This window comes from Triticum aestivum, chromosome 3A (genome assembly GCF_018294505.1).
Source record: "Triticum aestivum cultivar Chinese Spring chromosome 3A, IWGSC CS RefSeq v2.1, whole genome shotgun sequence".
NCBI classification, from domain to species: domain Eukaryota; kingdom Viridiplantae; phylum Streptophyta; class Magnoliopsida; order Poales; family Poaceae; genus Triticum; species Triticum aestivum.
Window position 1 is genome coordinate 34,266,283 of NC_057800.1, and position 17,682 is coordinate 34,283,964.

The following is a 17,682-nucleotide window of genomic DNA, read 5'->3' on the forward strand; positions in this document are numbered from 1 at the left end:
ATGCGGCAATTGCTAACATGATTCGGACAGACTTTTAAGCATCGATACGAGCAAGAAAATCTCATCGTATTCAACACCTTGAACTTTGTCAAAAACCTTTTTCGACAAGTCTAGCTTTGTAGATAGTAACACTTCTATCAACGTCTGTCTTCCTCTTGAAGATCCATTTATTCTTAATGACTCACCGATCATCGGGCAAGTCAATCAAAGTCTACACTTTGTTCTCATACATGGATCATATCTCAGATTTCATGGCTTCTAGCCACTTTGCGGAATCTGGGCTCACCATCGCTTCTTCATAGTTCGTAGGTTCATCATGATCTAGTAGCATGACCTCCAGAACAGGATTACCGTACCACTCTGGTGCGGATCTTACTCTGGTTGATCTACGAAGTTCAGTAGTATCTTGATCTGAAGTTTCATGATCATTATCATTGGCTTCCTCACTGACTGGTGTAGATGTCACTGAAACAGTTTTCTGTGATGAACTACTTTCCAGTAAGGGAGCAGGTACAGTTACCTCGTCAAGTTCTACTTTCCTCCCACTCACTTCTTTCGAGAGAAACTCCTTCTCCAGAAAGTTTCCGAATTTAGCAACAAAAGTCTTGCCTTTCGGATCTGTGATAGAAGGTGTATCCAATAGTTTCCTTTGGATATCCTATGAAGACGCACTTCTCCGATTTGAGTTTGAGCTTATCAGGATGAAACTTTTTCATATAAGCATCGCAACCCCAAATTTAAGAAACGACAACTTTGGTTTCTTGCTAAACCACAGTTCATAAGGCGTCGTCTCAACGGATTTTGATGGTGCCCTATTTAACGTGAATGCAGCTGTCTCTAATGCATAACCCCAAAACGATAGTGGTAGATCGGTAAGACACATCATAGATCGCACCATATCTAATAAAGTACGGTTATGACGTTCGGACACACCATTATATTGTGGTGTTCTAGGTGGCATAAGTAGTGAAACTATTTCACATTGTTTTTAACTGAAGGCCAAACTCGTAACTCAAATACTCTTCTCTACGATCAGATCGTAGAAACTTTATTTTCTTGTTACGATGATTTTTCACTTCACTCTGAAATTCTTTGAACTTTTCAAATGTTTCAGACTTATGTTTCATCAAGTAGATATACTCATATCTGCTCAAATCATCTGTGAAGATCAGAAAATAATGATACCTGTCGAGAGCCTCAATATTCATCGGACTACATACATCAGTATGTATGATTTTCAACAAATCTATTGCTCGCTCCATTGTTCCGAAGAACAGAGTCTTAGTCATCTTGCCCATGAGGCATGGTTCGCAAGCATCAACTGATTCATAATCAAGTGATTCCAAAAGCCCATCAGTATGGAGTTTCTTCATGCGCTTTACACCAATATGACCTAAACGGCAGTGCTACAAACAAGTTGCACTTATCATTATTAACTTTGCATCTTTTGGTTTCAATATTATGATTATGTGTATCACTATGATCGAGATCCAACGAACTATTTTCATTGGGTGTGTAACCATATAAGGTTTCATTCATGTAAACAGAACAACAATTTATTCTCTTACTTAAATGAATAACCGTATTACAATAAACATGATCAAATCATATTCATGCTCAACGCAAACACCAAATAACATTTATTTAGGTTCAACACTAATCCCGAAAGAATAGGGAGTGTGCGATGATGATCATATCAATCTTGAAACTATTTCAACACACATCATCACTTCACCCTTAACTAGTTTCTGTTTATTCTGCAACTCCCGTTTCGAGTTACTACTCTTAGCAACTGAACCAGTACCAAATACCGAGGGGTTGCTATAAACACTAGTAAAGCACACATCAAACACCTGTATATCAAATATACCCTTTTTTCACTTTGCCATCCTTCTTATCCACCAAATATTTAGGGTAGTTCCGCTTCCAGTGACTATTTCCTTTGCAGTGTAAGCACTCAGTTTCAGGCTTTGGTTCAGCTTTGGGCTTCTTCGTGGGAGTGACAACTTGCTTGTCAATCTACTTGAAGTTCCCCTTTCTTTCCCTTTGCCCTTTTCTTGAAACTAGTGATCTTGTCAACCATCAACACTTGATGCTCTTTCTTGATTTCTACCTTCGTTGATTTCAACATCACGAAGAGCTCGGGAATCATTTTCATCATCCCTTGCATACTATAGTTTATCACGAAGTTCTACTAACTTGGTGATGGTGACTAGAGAATTCTGTCAATCACTATCTTATCTGGAAGATTAACTCCCACTTGATTCAAGCGATTGAAGTACCCAGACAATCTGAGCACATGCTCACTAGTTGAGCGATTCTCCTCCATCTTTTAGCTATAGAACTTGTTGGAGACTTCATATCTCTCAACTCGGGTATTTGCTTGAAATATTAACTTCAATTCCTGGAACATCTCATATGGTCCATGACGTTCAAAACGTCTTTGAAGTCCCGATTCTAAGCCGTTAAGCATGGTGCACTAAACTATCAAGTAGTCATCATATTGAGCTAGCCAGACGTTCATAACTTCTGCATCTGCTCCTGCAATAGGTCCGTCACCTAGCGGTGCATCAAGGACATAATTCTTCTGTGCAGCAATGAGGATAAACCTCAGATCACGGATCAAATCCGCATCATTGCTACTAACATTTTTCAACACAATTTTCTCTAGGAACATATCAAAATAAACACAGGGAAGCAACAACGCGAGCTATCGATCTACAACATAATTTGCAAAATACTACCAGGACTAAGTTCATGATAAATTTAAGTTCAATTTAATCATATTACTTAAGAACTCCCACTTAGATAGATATCCCTCTAATCTTCTAAGTGATCACGTGATCCAAATCAACTAAACCATAACCGATCATCACGTGAGATGGAGTAGTTTCATCGGTGAACATCTTTATGTTGATCATATCTACTATATGATTCACGCTCGACCTTTCGGTCTCCGTGTTCCGAGGCCATATCTGCATATGCTAGGCTCGTCAAGTTTAACCTGAGTATTCTGCGTGCGCAACTGTTTTGCACCCGTTGTATTTGAACGTAGAGCCTATCACACCCGATCATCACGTGGTGTCTCAGCACGAAGAACTTTTGCAACGGTGCATACTCAGGGAGAACACTTCTTGATAATTTAGTGAGAGATCATCTTATAATGCTACCGTCAATCAAAGCAAGATAAGATGCATAAAAAGATAAACATCACATGCAATCAATATAAGTGATATGATATGGCCATCATCATCTTGTGCTTGTGATCTCCATCTCCGAAGCACCGTCATGATCACCATCGTCACCGGCGCGACACCTTGATCTCCATCGTAGCATCGTTGTCGTCTCGCCAATCTTATGCTTCCACGACTATCACTACCGTTTAGTAATAAAGTAAAGCATTACATCGCGATTGCATTGCATACAATAAAGCGACAACCATATGGCTCCAGCCAGTTGCCGATAACTCGGTTACAAAACATGATCATCTCATACAATAAAATTTAGCATCATGCCTTGACCATATCACATCACAACATGCCCTGCAAAAACAAGTTAGACGTCCTCTACTTTGTTGTTGCATGTTTTACGTGGCTGCTACGGGCTTAAGTAAGAACCAATCTCACCTACGCATCAAAACCACAACGATAGTTTGTCAAATAGACTCCGTTTTAACCTTCTCAAGGACCGGGCGTAGCCATACTTGGTTCAACTAAAGTTGGAGAGGCAGTCGCCCGCAAGCCATCTCTGTGCAAAGCACGTCGAGGGAACCGGTCTCGCGTAAGCGTACGCGTAAGGTTGGTCCGGGTCGTCTCGTCCAACAATACCGCTGAACCAAAATATGACATGCTGGTAGGCAGTATGACTTGTATCGTCCACAACTCACTTGTGTTCTACTCGTGCATATAACATCAACATCATTAACCTAGGCTCGGATGCCACTGTTGGGTTTCGTAGTAATTTCAAAAATTTTCCTACGCGCACACAGGATCATGTGATGCATAGCAACGAGAGGAGAGTGTTGTCTACGTACCCAACGCAGACCGACTGCGGAAGCGATGACACGACGTAGAGGAAGTAGTCGTACGTCTTCACGATCCAACCGATCAAGTACCGAAACTACGGCACCTCCGAGTTCGAGCACACGTTCAGCTTGATGACGATCCCCGGACTCCGATCCAGCAAAGTGTCGGGGAAGAGTTCCGTCAGCACGACGGCGTGGTGACGATCTTGATGAACTACAGCAGCAGGGCTTCGCCTAAACTCCGCTACAGTATTATCGAGGTATATGGTGGCAGGGGGCACCGCACACGGCTAAGGAATAGATCACGTGGATCAACTTGTGTCTATGGGGTGCCCCCTGCCCCTGTATATAAAGGATGGAGGAGGAGGAGGCCGGCCAAGGCAAAGGTGCGGCCAGGATAGGGAGTCCTACTAGGACTCCAAGTCCTAGTAGGAGTCCACCAAGAGGGGAGGAAGGGAGAAGGAATAGGAGGAGAAGGAGAGGTGGCCGGCCCCCTTTTCCCTAGTCCAATTCGGACTAGAGGGGAGGGGGGGCGCAGCCTTTTTCTCCTCTTCCCACTAAAGCCCATCAAGGCCCAATACTCTTCCCCGTATTCCCGTAACTCCCCGGTACTCCCGAAAATACCCGAATCACTCGGAACCTTTCCGAACTCCGAATATAGTCGTCCAATATATCGATCTTTACGTCTCGACCATTTCGAGACTCCTCGTCATGTCCCCGATCTCATCCGGGACTCCGAACTCCTTCGGTACATCAAAACTCATAAACTCATAATATTACTGTCATCGAAACCTTAAGCGTGCGGACCCTACGGGTTCGAGAACAATGTAGACATGACCGAGACACGTCTCCGGTCAATAACCAATAGCGGGACCTGGATGCCCATATTGGCTCCTACATATTCTACGAAGATCTTTATCGGTCAGACCGCATAACGACATACGTTATTCCCTTTGTCATCGGTATGTTACTTGCCCGAGATTTGATCGTCGGTATCCAATACCTAGTTCAATCTCGTTACTGGCAAGTCTCTTTACTCGTTCCGTAATACATCATCTCACAACTAACATATTAGTTGTAATGCTTGCAAGGTTTATGTGATGTGTATTACCGAGAGGGCCCAGAGATACCTCTCCGACAATCGGAGTGACAAATCCTAATCTCGAAATACGCCAACCCAACATCGACCATTGGAGACACCTGTAGTACTCCTTTATAATCACCCAGTTACGTTGTGACGTTTGGTAGTACCCAAAGTGTTCCTCCGGTAAACGGGAGTTGCATAATCTCATAGTCATAGGAACATGTATAAGTCATGAAGAAAGCAATAGCAACATACTAAACGATCAGGTGCTAAGCTAATGGAATGGGTCATGTCAATCAGATCATTCAACTAATGATGTGACCTCGTTAATCAAATAACAACTCATTATTCATGGTCAGGAAACATAACCATCTTTGATTAACGAGCTAGTCAAGTAGAGGCATACTAGTGACACTCTGTTTGTCTATGTATTCACACATGTATTATGTTTCCGGTTAATACAATTCTAGCATGAATAATAAACATTTATCATGATATAAGGAAATAAATAATAACTTTATTATTGCCTCTAGGGCATATTTTCTTCAAATGCCACCCATAAATTTAAGCAATGCCATTTAATGTCACTGGATTATTTCAGGGTTAGCTGTTGATTGTGGATGTATTAAAGATTTTTCAGCTATAAGGCACTCTAATGCTGTTGCACAGCCAGTATACCAACGATGAAACTTGTTACTCCCGTCAGATTTTTGCACTGTTAATGCTAATAGATTACATACCTCACTTTCATGAGATAAGTTAATTTTTTGTACAGTGTCACCAAAATGCCAATGCGCTGATGTCATTTTATTTTGGTTAAACTGCACAGACAATTATGAAGACAAGAGGAAAGGTCAAGAGTGGGCACCTCCTCCTCCGGCTGTTCTCTTGAGGAGATCTGTATGTTTGTCTCTAATGCATGTCGACTACATACCTGACATCATGATGTAATGTTAAGTCATTTCCTTTTGTACAGTGTCACTGAATTGTCAAGGCGGTGATGGCATTTTATTTTAGTAGAACTGCACAAAATTTGCTTAAAAGAAGAGGAAAGGTCAGGAATGGCTCACTTTTCCAGAAAAAACTATGTATGTCTTCCTCACATCAGCCGCTGTTGCTTTATTTATTCCTTCAAACATGTGGTTAGAAACAGTCTTGCTACCTTTTCCCATTAAGAAATTGGAATGCTTATATTTGTGAGTCTATGCTTCAACTAGTGCCACTTTTAGAGTAATCACACTTTCAATATCTATGCAAACAGGGATGCTCGATTTTAGTGGAACTGCACAAAAAGTCCAACTGGTTCAACATTAGGAGCATGTTTTTTCCCAACCTTTATATAACTATGAGCTGTTCATTACGAAGGTACATGGTTTGCTACTATCTTGCTACTCTTTTTGTACTGTCATTAGATAGTAATACTAGTGGTTTGCATGTGAATTTATTGGTAGGGTGGACCTACATTGGAGGTACAGGACAGGATTCAATGATTGGATGCTCAATTTTGGTTGTATCAATTTCACCTCTTCCATCACTGCGAACATGGATATCCTTGGTATGATGAAGAATAGGCGCTATATTTCTGCTCTGAACCAGCAAATCAATTTGGTATGAAATTGTTCAGGGCAAAACATAACTGTATCAGATTGTCCAGTGCAAAACATGACAGATGCTAAGCGGAAGAGACATGTTTAAACCGAAAATACAAGGTGTGGTATATGTTTACTAGCTGCTTGATATTTGTGCAGACAGAGATGTCTGCCCGTTGCTATTTGGCAAACAAACAAAGTGCCCGTAATTTTGGTTTAACTGCACAAGAGAATAGTATAGTCACTGCATGCAGTGCCATTTGAAAATAGACACAGAAAGATTGGATAGTCACTTCATGGACTGCAGAAAAGTAGTACTGTACTATTTATTGGCCAACACTATGTGCTTCATTGCTTTGGTCTGATTATACAATGGGCATCATTTTTCCTAAGTTAAAGTTTGTATTCCGAAAATAGTCTCGCAGTGTGATCAAGGAAGACCAAATCATATTGTACTGCATGTTCCTCCATCATGTCTGGTTCATTCTCATGGTTCCGGCTGTTGGTGAAACCACTTACGTTTGCAAGAGGAATTGTAGACTTCACAAAAAAAATTGTCTTTCAGTCTGTACTGAATGTTGGCCAATAGAAGCATCCATGTTAGTAGGAAGAACAGATGTTTTTTCTAGATCTTTGCTTTTGGAGCTACATATTTGTATATGATCTGTGAGTCATTGAGATGCATTAACATGTTGATCTTATGTATGGGAATCGTACTAGTTAGTTTTAGTTGCGACGCAATATCCGAAGTGGCTGATCTTTGCTTTTGGAGCTACATATTTGTATATGATCTGTGAATCATTGAGATGCATTAACAGTTACTTATTTTTGTTCGCTCAGTGTTTACAAGTTACTGATTGATCACTAGCTAGCCTACAAATGCGCTCCTGGCAGTTTTATTTGCGACGCAAGATGCGAAGTGGCAGTTTTTTGAATAAAAATGCCTACCTCTGAAGAAACTGACAAGCTCGTACGAAAGCAAGTGCCTCCTTATTTCAAGCCAATAAAAAAATGGCTCCTCCTAGTGGATTTCTGACATCTGGGTCCCATGCCATTGTCAACATAGTCAATAAACGCGAGAATTGCACAACAAGCGGCTGACACCAGGGACCCAGCAGCTCGCCCAGTTATTTTTGTTTTTGGTTAATTTGATAAATGCCACTCCAAATCTGGTGTATCCGAGAAATGCCACTGCAATTTCCAGACTTTGAAAATGCCATTTCATGCCATTTCTAGTGGCATTTTTCGAAGTCTGGAGTGGCGTTTTCCAAAGTTTGCAAACTGCAGTGGCGTTTTTCAAAGTTTGCAAAAATTGCAGTGGCATTTTTCAAAGTTTGGAAATCGCAGTGGCATTTTTATGAATCGCCATAATTGGAGTTGCATTTATCTAATTTGTTATTGAGACGGAAGCAGGGTGTCAACTGGGCTGTGCGGGACACTCTGGCCTGTCTAGACAGCCTTTTCTTTTATGTTTACCACAGACCAGCCCAATAGTTTTTTTTTTCTTTCTGAAAATGGCTAGCCCAGTATTTTTGTGATTTGTCAAGTAAGTCGCTTTATCAGGCCTGTTGGGCTGCAAATCTTTCAAGACGAGGAGAGCTTCATTCGGTTGGCCGAGAAAATGGCCTATCAGTAATGAGAAATGGGCTGTACATTTTTAAAACACATCAAACCGGCAATTATTTTCAAATATCTTTTTTCATTTCGAGATTTTAAATTGCATTGATTTTTATGCATGGACAATTTATTGGATTTTATATTCATATACATTTATTTTTAAAATCAGTCTGAATATGACTCAAAATTTCGGGATTAAAAACAGTTCAGACCGCACCGACATATGCAAAATTTCGTATATTTTTTTAACCGCGGCCACAATATGGGCTGTAATACTAACATAAAGAATATGGGCTCCAAAAAACCCCGTAAGAATTAGCAAATGGGATGTAAATTATTTGAAATAATTGCAGATGGGCTGTATGCTATTTTCCACAGATGGCCTATATACTGTTGGATGTCCATCCAACGGCCGTCGTGCTTCTTCAATCTCTGCTCTTCCTCCTCCAGTCGCTCAAACAAGCGCCGGCAGGACTACCTGCTCCCTCCTCCCCGCGGCCGGCTGTGCTGCCGCGTAGGCCTCACCGCCCCACCGTACTCCCATCGCTGGCCTAGCCATCCCTCTACTCACTCACACCTGCTGTTATTCTCCGGCGACGGCAGACGAACCAGTCAACCCTCGTACAGTCGTACTCCCCTCCGCGTGGGAAACAAAAACAACGGCCGAGTCTTCCCTGCCTCTGTGTCGTTCCCTTCCTAGGCCTCGCCCTCATCCACTGCCCTGGTGCTCTCGGCGTGGCATGGTCAGCGTGGTCAACGACCGACATGCATCTGAAGTGGACTGTACGTGGAGAGGCTGACAGCTGGGTCCACGGCCGCACACAAGGAAATGCCTCCTAATTACACGCAAAATAATGATTTCCTCCACCTGACATCTGGGACCCACCGAAACAGCCTCTGTATTTCGTTAAAAAAACATTACCGACGCTAACAGCTCGGACCCACCAGCTATATCTTCGCACACAAGGAAGTGCCTCCTTGTTACGCGCAAAAAAAAGAATACTCCCCCTGCTAGCTGGGACCCAGTATAGTGGGCCTACTAAGTTGACGGGGACGAAGGGCTTTGTCAACTTAGTCAATATGCATGATTCTAGCTCGACTGACCGTACGATGTCCATCCAACGGCCGTAGTGCTTCTTCAACCTCTCGTTTTCTTGCTCCACCCGCCCAAAGCAGCGCCGGTCGTGCTGCCTGCTCCTGCCTCCCATGGCCGGCTGTGCTGCCGCGGAGGCTTCACCGCCCCCATACTACTCCCACCGCTGGCCAGGCCATCCCTCCACTCCACTCACCCACACCCCCTGTTATTCTACGGCGACGGCAGCGCAGCCGAACCAGTGAACCCGTGTACTCCTCTCCGCGTGGGCATCCACTGCCGCGTCTTCCCCGGCTCCGCGTCGTCCCCTTCCTAGGCCTCGCTGTCGCCCACCGCCGTGGTGCTGTCGGCGTGCCGTGGTCAATGTGGTCAACGACCGAATTCCATCGGAAGAATACTGTACGTGGAGAGGCTGACAGCTGGGTCCACGGCAGCCGCAAGGAAGTGCCTCCTTATTACACGGAAAATAAATATTCCTCCACCTGACAGCAGGGACTCGCCGGACGCCCACCAGTATATCGCGAAAAAAATATTTGCCCCTGACTGCTGGGACCCACCCGACGGGCCACCGTATTTCACGAAAAAACGTTCCCCTGCTGTCAGCTCGGACCCACCAGAAGTGCCTCCTTATTACGCACAAAAAAATGAATACCCCCTGCTAGCTGGGACCCACCTTGGTGGGAGGCTGACTTGTGGGCCTACTCAGTTTAGGCAATATGCATGATTCTAGCTCCATTGACCATACGATGTCCATCCAACGGCCGTGGTGCTTCTTCAACCTCTGGTCTTCTTGCTCCAGCCACCCAAAGCAGCGCCGGTCGTGCCGCCTGCTCCTGCCTCCCGTGGCCGGCTGTGCTGCCGCGGAGGCCTCACCGCCCCCTACTATTCCCACCGCTGGCCAGGCCCTGCGGCGACGGCAGCCTCACAGCGCAGCCGAACGAGTGAACCCTCATACTCCTCTCCGCGTGGGCATCCACTGTCGCGTCTTCACCGGCTCCGCATCGTCCCCTTCCTAGGCCTCGCCGTCGTCCATCGCCCTGGTGCTCTCGGCACGGCGTGGTCAACATGGTCAAGGAACGACTTCCATCGGACGTGGACTGTACGTGGAGAGGCTGACAGCTGGGTCCACAGCGGCAGCAAGGGAGTGCCTTCTTATTACGCGGAAAATAATGATTCCTCCACCTGACAGCAGGGACTCACCGGACAGGCCACAGTATTTCGCGAAAAAAACGTTTCCCCCCTGAGTGCTGGGACCCACCAGCTACACCTTCGCACGCAAGGAAGTGCGTCCAGGCAAAAAAATGATTCGCCCCCCTGATTGCTGGGACTCACCAGCTACATCTTCGTAGGCAAGGAAGTGCCTGACAGTCGGGACCCACCTGGTCGAAGCGTACGTAGCATTGTCATTCTGGTCGCGAACCTGTACGTACATACTGGTCGATGTAGAGGCGCGCACGTGTCGTAGTAGAGGCGCGCACGTAGCATGTACACGTACGTACGGCGGCCAGGGTGCAAGAAAGAAAATACGGCCACGTATGTGTACATACGGGCGGGGTCTCGAACGCCTACTCGCGCATACGTACGGCAAGGGCTCGTGTACATGGCTGGGTCGGAACGGAGAAACAGCGTCGTCGTCGTGTTCATGGGGAGGCAACGAAATGCGTCGTGTTCGTGGGGAGGCAACGGAATGCGTCGTGTCCATCAGGAGGGCTTGGAAGGAACAGGTGATGGAAACGAGGCCTGGCGTACCGCAAAACGGAGGAAACGGCCTTGTGTTCGACTGGCCACGTTCGAAACGGGATCCTGTTCATCGGGAGGGGTCTGGCATACTGCAAAACGGAGGAAACGTACCTCCTACGGTCGAAACAGGGGTCATGTTGATCGGGAGGGGTGTGGCGTACCACAAAACGGATGAAACAGACCTCCTACGGTCGAAACGGGGGTCCTGTTGATCGGGAGGGGTGTGGCGTACCGCAAAACGGAGGAAACGGACTTGTGTTGGAGCGCTACGGTCAAAATGGGCGTCCTGTTCATCGGGAGGGGTGTGGCGTACCACAAAATGGGACTCCACGGGATACTGTTCATCTCCACCGCCGACCCCCTCCAGCCTCCACGAGCTACTGTTCATCCACCGTCGACCTCCTCCAGCCTCCACCGCGCGCTACTCCACCGGCTACTGTTCAACCCCCCTCCATCGTCTACTGTTCATCCAGCCCTCCACACCACGGGGTCCTGTTCAACCACCCCTCCACGGGCACCCCTCCACCGTCTACTGTTCATCCTGCCCTCCACACCACGGGGTCCTGTTCATCCACCCCTCGACGGGCACCCCTCCACCATCTACTGTTCATCCAGCCCTCCACCACACCATGGGGTCTTGTTCATCCAGAGGCAACACCACCGCTCACTGTTCATCCAACCCCCCCCCCCCCCCGCAATGCTCACTGTTCATCCCATCGATCGGCTTCGGTTAGCAACAGTAGCCAAGGAATCGCTCGATCGGGTTTAGTTAACAGCCATCGATCGATTGCTCGGGTTCAGTAATGCGTAGCCTGCAGTGCAATCACTTGGGTTCAGTTAGAGCCCAACGCCTCGCTAGGGTTCAGTTAGAGCCAACGCCTCGCACACACACGCGTATGTGTATGAGAGAAACGCGCATCGCTCGGCCCCCGACCTCCCACCGTAACCAGGAACTCCCCGAAATTTTCCTCCCCCTCGCTTCTACCATAGTTTTTTCTGTCATGGACGGCCCAAAGAATGTCATGCATCTGCGTCTCCGGCCCGCCCAGGACGAAAAGCCCATTTTCTGTCATGAATTTTATTCATAGAAGTAGGAGCCCACCACATCTATGATGATACCGGGTTTTGTCACCATTATCGTCATAGAAGTGTCATATGTATGACAGAAAAAAATTTCGTTTGGCCCAAAATGTCACGGATGTGTCTTTTTTTTGTAGTGACAGTTCGTCGTGCCGAGACACCAAGTGATGATCGGGTGTGATAAGCTCTGCGTTCACATACAACAGGTGCAAGCCCGTTTTGCACACGCAGAATACTCGGGTTAAACTTGACGAGCCTAGCATATGCAGATATGGCCTCGGAACACTGAGACCGAAAGGTCGAGCGTGAATCATATAGTAGATATGATCAACATAGTGATGTTCACCATTGAAAACTACTCCAGCTCACGTGATGATCGGACATGGTTTAGTTGATATGGATCATGTGATCATTTAGATGACTAGAGGGATGTCTATCTAAGTGGGAGTTCTTAAGTAATATGATTAATTGAACTTTAATTTATCATGAAATTAGTCATGATAGTTTTTGCATATCTATGTTGTAGATCAATAAGCTCGCGTATAGCTTCCCCATTTATTTTTTATATGTTCCTAGAGAATAATAAGTTGAGAGATGATACTAGAAATGATGCGAACTAGGTACATGATCTGAGGATTATCCTCATTGCTGTATAGAAGAATTATGTCCTTGATGCACCGCTAGGTGATGGACCTATTGCAGGAGCAGATGCAGACATTATGAACGTTTGGAAAAGCTCGGTATGATGACTACTTGATAGTTTAGTGCACCATGTTTTATGGCTTAGAATCGGGACTTCAAAAATGTTTTGAATGCCACGGAGCATATAAGATGTTCCAAGAGCTGAAATTTGTATTTCAGACTCATGCCCGAGTCGAGAGGTATGAGACCTCTGACAAGTATTTTGCCTACAAGATGGAGGAGAATAGCTTAACGAGTGAGCATGTGCTCAGAATGTCCGAGTACTACAATCGCTTGAATCAAGTGGGAGTTAATCTTCTAGATAAGATAGTGATTGATAGAGTTATATAGTCACTATCACCAAGTTACTAAAACTTCGTGATGAACTATAATATGTAAGAGATGATGAAAACGATTCCCGATCTCTTCGCGATGCTGAAATCAGCGAAGGTAGAAATCAAGAAAAGCATAAAGTGTTGATGGTTCACAAGACCACTAGTTTCAAGTAAAATGGCAAGGGAAATAAAGGGAACTTCAAGAAGAATGGCAAGCAAGTTACCACTCCCATGAAGAAACCTAAAGCTAGACCCAAGCCTGGAACTGAGTGTTTCTACTGCAAATGAAATGGTCACTAGAAGTGGAACTACCCTAGATACTTGGCGGATAAGAAGGATGGCAAAGTGAACAAAGGTATATTTGATATACATGTTATTGATGTGTACTTTAATAGTGTTTATAGAAAACCCTCGGTATTTGATAATGGTTTAGTTGCTAACAGTAGTAACTCGAAACGGGAGTTACAAAATAAACAGAGACTAGTTAAGGGCGAGGTGATGATGTGTGTTTGAAGTGATTCCAAGGTTGATAAGATCACCATCGCACACTCCCTTTACCTTCGGGATTAGTGTTGAACCTAAAATAAATGTTATTTGGTGTTTGCGTTGAGCATGAATATGATTGGATCATGTTTATTGCAATACGGTTATTCATTTAAGTCAAATAATAATTGTTGTTCTATTTACATGAATATAACCTTCTATGGTCATACACTCAATATAAATGGTTTATTGAATCTCGATCATAGTGATACACATGTTTATAATATTGAAGCCAAAAGATGCAAAGTTAATAATGATAGTGTAACTTATTTGTGGCACTGCCGTTTAGGTCATATTGGTGTAAAGCGCATGAAGAAACTCCATGCTAATGGGCTTTTGGGATCACTTGATTATGAATCACTCGATGCTTGCGAACCATGCCTCATGGGCAAGATGACTAAGACTCCGTTCTCCGGAACAATGGAGCGAGCAACTGACTTATTGAAAAAAATATACTGATGTACGCGGTCTGATGAGTGTTGAGGCTCGCGGCGGGTATCGTTATGTTCTAACCTTCACAGATGATTTGAGCAGATATGGGTATATCTTCTTGATGAAACATAAGTCTAAAACATTTGAAAAGTTCAAAGAATTTCAGAGTGAAGTAGAAAATCATAGTAACAAGAAAATAAATTTTCTACGATCTGATTGCAGAGGCGAATATTTGAGTTACGAGTTTGCTCTTTTTTTAAAAAATGTGGAATAGTTTCGCAACTCACGCCACCTGGCACTACTAGGGAAAACGTTATACACAGAACTTTAGCAGTAGCGCTTGTTAAAAAAGAACGCTACTGCTAGACAGCAGTAGCGCGTGGAAAATAAGCGCGCTGCAGATGGACATCTATCAGTAGCGCGTCTCACCCAAAGCTCGCTACTACTAAAATTCCAATCACTTAGCTGATGGGCTACACATAGTAGTAGCGATCTTCCAAAAACCGCACTACCGCTAATACACTTATAGCAGCGCGTTTATGCGTAAAGCGCTACTGCTAACGAAAATAAAATAAAATGAAAAATGAATAGAAAAGTAAATAAGAATGAAAGAAATAGAAAAAGGAGAAAGGAAAATATATAATGTAAAGAAAAATAAATGAAAAAGGGAAAATGATGAAGACGTAGCAGTAGCACGTTCTCGGAAATGCGCTATAGCTAACTTAGCTATAGCGCGTTTTCTGTAACGCGCTACCATTACTTCTGACTTAACCAAAAACGGTTTCCCCCCGGCCACCACTTCTCCCCCAAATTGATCCCTCGCCCCACTTCGCCGCAGTCTCCCCCACTTCGTCGTCGCCCCCACTTCGCCACCATCTCCTACCGGCGTCGACGCCGTGCTCATCCTCACGGCCGCCGCCCGAGGCCGCCCAGCCTCACTGCCACCGCCTCTCGGGCTGCCCTCGACCTCACTGTCGCCTCCCTCGACCTCACCGCCGCCGCCCTCGACCTCACCGCCCCCAAGCCCGCCAGGACCGCCACGTCCCGATCCTAAGCCCGCCCTCGCCGCCCCTACCTCCGTCACCGAGCACCTCCCCGCCACCATCTCTCCCCTCTCTGTAAGCCCCCACCCATCCTTTTTAGTTAATAGATGTTAAGGTTAAGTAGTAGATAATGTTGATGTTTTTTAGTTAGGGTAATAATAGATGTTAAGTAGTAGATAAAGTAGATGTTAATTAGTTTAGTAGGGTTTAGTTTTTGAATTGAGTTTGTTTAACTAGATGTTAATTAGGGCAGTAGGGTTTAGTTTAGAGTAAAGTTTCGTTCAGTAGTTAACTAAATATAATCTATATTTGGTTTTTAAATTGAAGTTTGAGAGAGCATGAGATTTGTGTAGATTTTCTTGAAGTGTCAAACGCTAGGACATGCAAATTTGAAGTGGTCAGGATATATGCAAATTCCTCAATTGTGTTTGCCCATGTTTCGATTGTGCCCAAGTGGCCTTTTGTTGTTTCCAGGGAATGAAGATGAGTGGCCTATGTTTTGCCGGAATGTTGATTCGTTTCCGTTATGACAAATTTCAGGTTCTCGATTTGTCCACTTTTTAGCAAAGGTCATGCCGAATTTTTCCGTGAATTTCGGCAAGACTTGTGCTACAAACTAGGACATATCGAGTGCCCGAGATTTGCCGCACCGGGAAGGAGTCAACGTTCTTGCAAAACATGGGCCTTTTTTATGTCATTATTCATTTTATTAGATCTAGAATTAATTGACTAGATTTAATCGTAGGAAACTTGGCTAGCAACGATGATGGACAGGGATCTGGTTATTGCGACGACGTCTACCTGGCGGCAAACGAATTTTTGAGCCTTGCCGACGATCAACTGATGTTGTTGCTAGGCCCACCGGTCGCATCGGGGACTGAGCCCGACACGCAGACCGGTGCTGAGACTCAGACCGGTATCGAGATCGGCGCTGAGACTGAGGCCGGCGCTGCCTCGGGGAGCGGAGCCGGTGTAGAATCGAAAGCAAAGAGGCAACGGCTTCCTAACAAACTCAGGACTACTAGACTGGTGGTCACGTCGGTGGACGACGGCAATTTTGAGCTAGCCGCGCCCGAGGAAGCGCGCACGTGCTACGACAATCAAATAGGCTGCATCGTACGGATAACCGCCAGCATCAACGATGAGAAACTACAGAAGATACATAATATGAGGCCCTCCCTCTTAAAGAAGTTAAACCAGATATTCTTGTTCCCGGGCTGGGATGAAAAGGATTATAAAGATCCAGATAAGGACCCGGCAATGAAGAAGATAAACAAACACGCCATGTCCAAGTTTAGCGACGTGTTGGTTGAAGGAAATATGCCATAGAGGCAATAATAAAGTTATTATTTATTTCCTTATATCATGATAAAAGTTTATTATTCATGCTAGAATTGTATTAACCGGAAACATAATACATGTGTGAACACATAGACAAACAGAGTGTCACTAGTATGCCTCTACTTGACTAGCTCGTTAATCAAAGATGGTTATGTTTCCTAACCATGGACAAAGAGTTGTTATTTGATTAACGAGATCACATCATTAGTTGAATGATCTGATTGACATGACCCATTCCACTAGCTTAGCACCCGATCGTTTAGTATGTTGCTATTACTTTCTTCATGACTTATACATGTTCCTATGACTATGAGATTATGCAACTCCCGTTTGCCAGAGGAACACTTTTTGTGCTACCAAACGTCACAACGTAACTGGGTGATTATAAAGGAGCTCTACAGGTGTCTGCAAAGGTACATGTTGGGTTGGCGTATTTCGAGATTAGGATTTGTCACTCCGATTGTCGGAGAGGTATCTCTGGGCCCTCTCGGTAATGCACATCACTTAAGCCTTACAAGCATTGCAACTAATGAGTTAGTTGTGGGATGATGTATTACATAACGAGTAAAGAGACTTGCCGGTAACGAGATTGAACTAGGTATAGGATACCGACGATCGAATCTCGGGCAAGTAACATACCGATGACAAAGGGAACAACGTATGTTGTTATGCGGTCTGACCGGTAAAAGATCTTCGTAGAATATGTAGGAACCAATATGGGCATCCAGGTCCCGCTATTGGTTATTGACCGGAGACGTGTCTCGGTCATGTCTACATTGTTCTCGAACCCGTAGGGTCCGCACGCTTAAGGTTTTGATGATAGTTATATTATGAGTTTAAGTGTTTTGATGTACCGAAGGTTGTTTGGAGTCCCAGATGTGATCACGGACATGACGAGCAGTCTCGAAATGGTCGAGAGATAAAGATTGATATATTGGAAGCCTATGTTTGGATATCGGAAGTGTTCCGGGTGAAATCGGGATTTTACCAGATTACCGGGAGGTTACCGAAACCCCCCGGGAGGTATATGGGCCTTAGTGGGCCTTAGTGGAAGAGAGGAGAGGTGGCCAGAGATGGTCC